Genomic DNA, 6,948 nt, shown 5'->3' on the forward strand with positions numbered 1-6,948 from the left:
GAGAGATATTTGTAATCCAGGGCAAATACAGAGAGAAGGCAATTACATTGAATTTCTTAGGTACCACGGTGGTAAAATGAGATAACAGTCGCCGTAGATTTTACCCGTCGCCGTTCTAAATCCACGTACGAATGATCACCGACAGGGATCAACAACACACACAAAATACTGGTAGAACACAGCAGTCCAGGCAGCATCTATAGGGAGAAGCGCTCTCGATGGTTCGGGCCGAGACCCTTCGTCAGGACTAACCGAAAGAAAAGAGATTTGAAAGTAGTGGGGGAGAGGGGGAAATGCGAAATGATGGAAGACCGGAGGGGGTGGGATGAAGCTAAAAGCTGGAAAGGTGACTGGCGAAAGTGATACAGAGATGGAGAAGGGAAAGGATCATGGGACGGTCGGCCTCAGGAGAAAGGAAGGACGGGGGTAGATGGAGAACAGGTAAACAACTAAATATGTCAGGGATGGGGTAAGAAGGGGAGGAGGAGCATTAACGGAAGTTAGAGAAGACAATATTCATACCATCAGGTTGGAGGCTACCCAGCCGGTAGATAAAGTATTATTCCTTCAACCTGAGTTTGGATTCATTTTGACAATATAGGAAGCCATGGATAGACATATCAGAATGGGAATGGGACGTGTAATTAAAATGTCTAACTTCCGTTAATGTCCCTTCTCCCCTTCTTACCCCATCCCTGACATATTTAGTTGTTTACCTGTTCTCCATCTACCCCCGTCCTTCCTTTCTCCTGAGGCCGACCGTCCCATGATCCTTTCCCTTCTCCATCTCTGTATCACTTTCGCCAATCACCTTTCCAGCTCTTAGCTTCATCCCACCACCTCTGGTCTTCTCCGATCATTTCGCATTTCCCCTCCCCCCAACTAGTTTCAAATCTCTTAATATCTTTCCTTTCGGTTAGTCCTGACGAAGTGTCTCGGCCCGAAACGTTGACATCGCTTCTCCCTATAGATGCTGCCTGGCCTGCTGTGTTCTACCAGCATTTTGTGTGTGTTGTTGTTTGAAGTTCAGATTTCCTCGTGTTTGCTTTTAGGGAAATCTTCTTCTAGTGAATCACCACACCACATACCCAAGCAAGGTTTAATACATAAGTGATCTCCACAGGATTCCCCAAACAGTTCCAAGCCTCATCAAGGTCGTTCTTGTGTGTGGCAATGGCAGTCACGGGGTACAAATCATGACTCTGATTTCGAATTATTTCATTTAACCTGATCAGGAACACGCAGTGCCTTTGCGAGAAGTTGAAATCCCAACAGACTCTGTTACTGACCCCACTTCTGCACCCTCATGTGGGCTTTTCCATTTACATTCCGCACTTAGCTGGCAATGCCCCGTATTTCCTACTTTCGAATCCATTATTACAGTCTCCTCAACGATGAGCAAAATAACACGAAAACATTCGCGATACAGACATTGGCCATTCTACCAATCTGGACCGCTCCGCCATTCCATTATGACTCGTTTATTATTCATTTCAAGACTGTTTTCCTGGATTCTCCTCGTCGTCTTTAATCGTGCAAACTGCGCCTGAAGTATAACTAATATCCTGGGCTGCACAGCCAAAGAATTCCACAGATTCACTGCGTTCTGGCTGAAGAAATTTTCTCCATCTGTGTTCTAATTGGATGTCCTTCGATTCTGAGGCGTTGATATCTGGTCCTAGACTATCCCACTGTAGGAAACGTCCTTTCAAATCCTCTGTATTGAGAGGTTTCAATGTTCGGTAGTTTGCCACGAGATCTCCCTTCATACTGCTAAACTCACCGTGAGATAATCAGTCTGATGGCCTGGTGGAAGAAGCTGCCCCGGAGCCTGTTGGTCTGGGCTTTGATGCTGCCGAATGGTAGCAGCCGGAACAGTTTGTGGTTGGGGTGCCTCTGTTCCCCAATGATCCTTTGGACGCGTTTTTTCACCTGTGTTTGTAAATGTCCTGAGTCACGCCAAGTTCACAACTACAGATGTGCCGGGCTGTCCGCACCACACTCTGCAGAATCCTGCGAGTAAGGGAGGTACAGTTCGCATGCCAGGTAGTGATGCAGCCAGTCAAGATGCTCTCAATTTTGCCCCTTTCGAAATTTCTTAGGATTTAGGGGCCCATACCAAATTTCCTCAACCGTCTGAGCTAAAAAAAAGCGCCGTTGTGCCTTTTTCACAACACACCTGGTGTGCACAGACCACGTGAGTTCCCCGGTGATGTGGATGCCGAGGAACTTAAAGCTGTTAACCCTCTCGACCCCAGATCCAATAATGTCAACAGGGATTATCCCGCCTCCATTTCTCCTGTAATCCTCAACCAGCTTCTTTGCTTTTGCAACATTGAGGGTGAGCTAGTTTCCTTGCAACCACACTGTCAGGGAGATGACTTCTTCCCTGGAGGCCACCTCGTTATTGTTTAAGTCCAATCCATTTAGCGTCGTCAGCAAATTTAATTAGCAGATTAGATCAGTGGGTAGTGAAACAATCATGGGTATACGGGGAGTAAAGGAGGGGGCTTAGTACACAGCCCTAAGGGGCTCATGTGTTGAGAGTCAGAGGGGTGGAGATGATGGAGCCCACTCTTGTGAATTGTGAAGTTATACATTTTAACATTATTGAAATTATAAAGCGAAAATTCTTTTAACTTGTTTCTTGTTTTCCTCATGTTTTCCTCATCATTACTGTAAACGGCCGTGCTGCAAACCTGCTTTAGCAAGGTTAACTTATATTTACAGTTTGAAAATACTCTCAGGCCAATAGGAAATGTGTCCCGATATGTTGTCAGATTAGAGACAAGTTGGGCCGATGAAGAACTACATTGCATCTGTACTGTAGGATTCGATGTTTGCTGAAACTGGAAAGCTTCAGCCAGACAGAGAAAGGGCAATTATTCTCCCAGCAACATACTTGTATAGAAGATAAACCAGAACTTTAAATAAAGGGAAAACGCCGAACGAGAAGGAAAGAGAATGGACGTCGGGATTGGCAGACACGGCCAGGTCACTAGGAAGGTTTAGAAAATGGACACTTCGACAGTGGATCTGCGTGTTTTCAATACCGGGCATCAGGGTGATATAACGTACAAGGTAAAATACATTTTACAGGACGGAAATTACCAAGCAATCCAATCTATACTTGGATTTTTTTCCCTCTGAAATAAAGGCATAACTGCTGGGAACAGCAACACTTTCAGGCAGTTCAATTCACTAATATGCTTTCACTGCAGGTTTTTTATTTCAAAATTTGTAAATTATTTGATCCTATCATCTGAGCGGTACAGACCTAAAATATTTCAAAACTAAAGTAGCCGGCGAGAGCAGAAGACCTTTCAGTTGTTCTCTAAATTTTGTCTGGGTTACTCCGTAGATAAAAGTATTTGTGCAGCTGCTGAAATTCTGAATCACTGAACCCCAAACCTGTGCCTGAAAAAGCCGGATAGACATTTCTAGGTCTGTGTAGAGGCATCGCATGAAAATGAAGACCAGAGTGGTTGTCGCCCAACAGAGAAGGAAACTCGCCGACAGGCTGAAGAGCAGAATGATGGATTGTCTCCGAATCTCCATCTCCGGATCTCGCTGTTTCCCGCAATTTCCCCGTCCCTTCAGCCCCCTGCGGACTCTGCTCGCCGCCAGTATCTGTCTGACGGTCAGAGTATTGAGGGTCAAAATGAGGAAGAAAGGAAGTAGCGGATTCAACAGACGGTCCACCCAATAAAACCCCTCAAACGATCCCGAGAAAAGAAGTACGGACCTATCGAAACAGACCCAGTGACCAGTCACCAACAACGATGCCCATTCCATGTATACGAAATAAAATGGTATGTTTTTTAAACAGAAACCGATCGATATTGCGCCAATCACCAAACCCGCAATTTTTGGGATGCAGTATTTCGTTTTAAAATTAGCGGAGCAAATGGCCACAAAGCGATCGAAAGTGAAAGCGACAGTAAACCACATGGAACAGTCAACGGTCACGTGACAAATGACGTAGTGAACAAGGCAGAACGGAGCGTTGCCCAGGACTCCGTAAGTAAATCTGTATGCTCGACCCATCTGGTAGAACAGGACTTCGATAATCACCACCATTAGATCCGCCGCAGCCATCGCCACCAGGTACCGCGTGACACATTTGGAGAGACCGCAGTTTCCTTGGCTGAGAATGATGATGGCCACAAGGTTAACTGCAGTGAATCAAAAAAGACCAAAAATAAGATTAAAGGAAATCAAAAGCATTTTTTTTTTTTTGTAGAAATACAGCAGTCATTTGTTTGATTGAGGTAAAATCCATCGTTCATCTCTGCTGGACGTTATCAGTGGAAGTAAAAAAAATGCTTTGCTTGTTTCAACACGTGACCGCAGCACAAAGCGTTTGGCAGTAGCGCATGCTCACATTAATCTCTTCACGTTCACCGATGCAGCAGCGAGGAGTAGTCCAAGAATGATGGAGCACAGAAACGGGTCCTTCGGCCCAATATCTCCATACTGACCGACGTGGTCATCTGATACCGTTTTCCGTGATTGGATCAGATTCGTCAAACTATTCATGTGTACTTCAAATATTAGTAACGACTCTGTAAGGCCCATTTCCTTTGTCAGGCTGTTCAATGCACACAGCAACTTCTATGTGAGGAAACGTCGCTCGGAATCCAACTACATTTCTGCCTTTTGCAATAAAATGCCACTCGGCCGAACCTCTCCCTGTAACTCAATCCCGCGAGTCCCTGCAAATCTTTGTAAATACCGACTGCACTCTTTTCAGCGGACTTCTGGCTGTCCTATCACAGGGCGACCAAGACTGTTCACAGAACTCCAAGCGCGGTATCTCCAAGGAGAGGGGTAGTGTAATTGAAGTGCGCATCTACGCTTCTTTCCGAAAGTCTGAGTTACTATTCGATTGCAAGGTCAGATTCTGAAACCAAGATCTTGCACCGCAGCAACCTTCCCTCTGTTTTATTTTACTGCTTCGGGGACAAACCATTGCTCTGAGCAGAACATCGTTACCCGGTCTTAAGAGTACTCGGCACTTGTAATGTTTTTTAAATCTGTAATATGCAAGTCAAACGATGACCAAACATAACACACAACACACGAAGACACTGTCAGGCAGTCACAATTGACAGGGAGGATGCAACAGTGAAATGTCCAGACGGGACGACGTTGGTGGTTTCTTAAAAGTAAGACTTCTATTCTGTCTTTAATGTGACCATCTTTGACAGTGTTGTAACTTCAAACAATGACAATGCACATACGTTGAAGCTAAAATTTTTCAATATAACTGTTGTACGATTAGTGCTTAGCACATTTATGGTTTGTATTCATTAATACAGTTAAATTCAGTTTATTTCATTATTATATTACCAAAGATGTCGAAACATTTTAGCATAATTTTAAAATGATGTTAACATGGTGTAAAAGAAATTCCAGCTCCTTGTCCACAAATGCCACGTTCGCGGGGGAGTTTCAATCATGGCGAGGCTGTGGTATGGAATTGATGATGGGCGCAGTAAAAGACGTCCTGATCCTTCGGGCCGGAATCGAACCAGCGACCTAAGGATGACTCCATTTCCTCTACAGTCCTCCGCTCTACCAACTGAGCTATCGAAGGGAAAGCGACACCAAGTTTTTCCACGTTGGCTCCTACCGACAATCATTATGCAGATTTCAGCCTGGCATCTGTCGACCGATGGCAAAAGCCTGCCTATGGCAACTATCTCGTCCTTCCAGCACTGGGGGCCACAGGCCACGGGATGACGCCGATCACCGCGCTTCTGACAATTCTAGGGACACTACGATTCCACCACAGCTCTTTGATCGTCCTCGCCCGTTCAAATCAAAGGTTACTCAGCTTTCTCTTTTCACCCAGTAACCAGGGCAATGTCCTTCTAACCACTCACCTGATTTATGCCGGAATCGTCGCCTGCAGCTCATGCATTACTGAAACACCAGCTGCCAGCCGGCTTTCCCTCCAATCTGCTTTCAACGCAGCAAACCTACGACATTTTCTCCCGGCCCTTTGACTGAGACACTTTCCGCACAACCGCATCTTTTGTGCATTCCAAGTTCAGAGATTTGATGCGACGAATCCTCTGAATACAAAATGCCGATGGAGAATGCGAGCATCGATCTCGCTACCTCTCGCATGCTAAGCGAGCGCTCTACCATTTGAGCTAATTCCCCAGCACGTCAGGCTAACCTCCTATAATTTGCTCCGTCGGACAAACATCATTGCATGCCTGCCACTGTTCACCGATGCACAATCAGCAGCTCACAGACAGGCACACACAGTCACTCACTCATCAGTAGCTGAGCGCGGCGTGAGGTCTCTGCTTCCGTATAAGTAATCGAAAGGTACTTACCCGGGATACCGACAATTACAGTGACTGTGTAACAAATCTCCCTGTCTGGAAACATTGTTGATCCAAGGCTGCTCTGTTTGGAATGTTGTCAATTTCTAAATTTCATAAATGTTGTAAATAGCCAGTAAATAAACTCAAACAGTTATAACAAAAGCCAGAGAGCAAATTTCCTTTGCGCCTACTGAGTAAAACTCTTCACGGATCACACGTTGTTGAGAGTCCACCGCGTCTGGATGTTTCCGTCTTCAATGTAGCTGAAGCACAGAATGAGGTACTTTTATAGAAAAATCGGTCACCAAAAATGGAAACAACTTGCACAGTGACTGGTGCTAATTACCGCTAATTAGCAAAAATATCTCTGCTCTAACGAACCGTAATGCCAGTGGGGAAATAACACGCCTTATTTCATTGAACTGAACGCAACACCTGTCATGAAGCTTCAAGAGACGGCCGATGCTGGGATCGCAACACCAAATGTGATGTTGTCAAACTACTCCGTGTAATGACAGGTCATTATCTGACCATCTGTAATCCTGTGGGTGAGTCCACCTCATCAGCGCTGATTCCACACTCACATTGCGAGTGGAGTCTCTGTCTT

At 45.4% G+C, this 6,948-nt stretch overlaps 2 non-coding genes across 2 annotated transcripts; both read right to left on the bottom strand.

The window, feature by feature from the left end:
• Positions 1-5,513: 5,513 nt before the first annotated feature.
• trnay-gua (transfer RNA tyrosine (anticodon GUA)) lies at positions 5,514-5,599 on the bottom strand. Its single transcript is given in 2 exon segments — positions 5,514-5,549; positions 5,563-5,599. It is a non-coding gene; the product is annotated as a tRNA-Tyr (tRNA).
• A 499-nt stretch (positions 5,600-6,098) lies between these two features.
• Positions 6,099-6,171, bottom strand: trnaa-agc (transfer RNA alanine (anticodon AGC)). Its single transcript has one exon. It is a non-coding gene; the product is annotated as a tRNA-Ala (tRNA).
• Positions 6,172-6,948: the final 777 nt, after the last annotated feature.

Source organism: Hypanus sabinus, unplaced genomic scaffold, assembly GCF_030144855.1.
Source record: "Hypanus sabinus isolate sHypSab1 unplaced genomic scaffold, sHypSab1.hap1 scaffold_107, whole genome shotgun sequence".
Classification (NCBI taxonomy): Eukaryota; Metazoa; Chordata; class Chondrichthyes; order Myliobatiformes; family Dasyatidae; genus Hypanus; species Hypanus sabinus.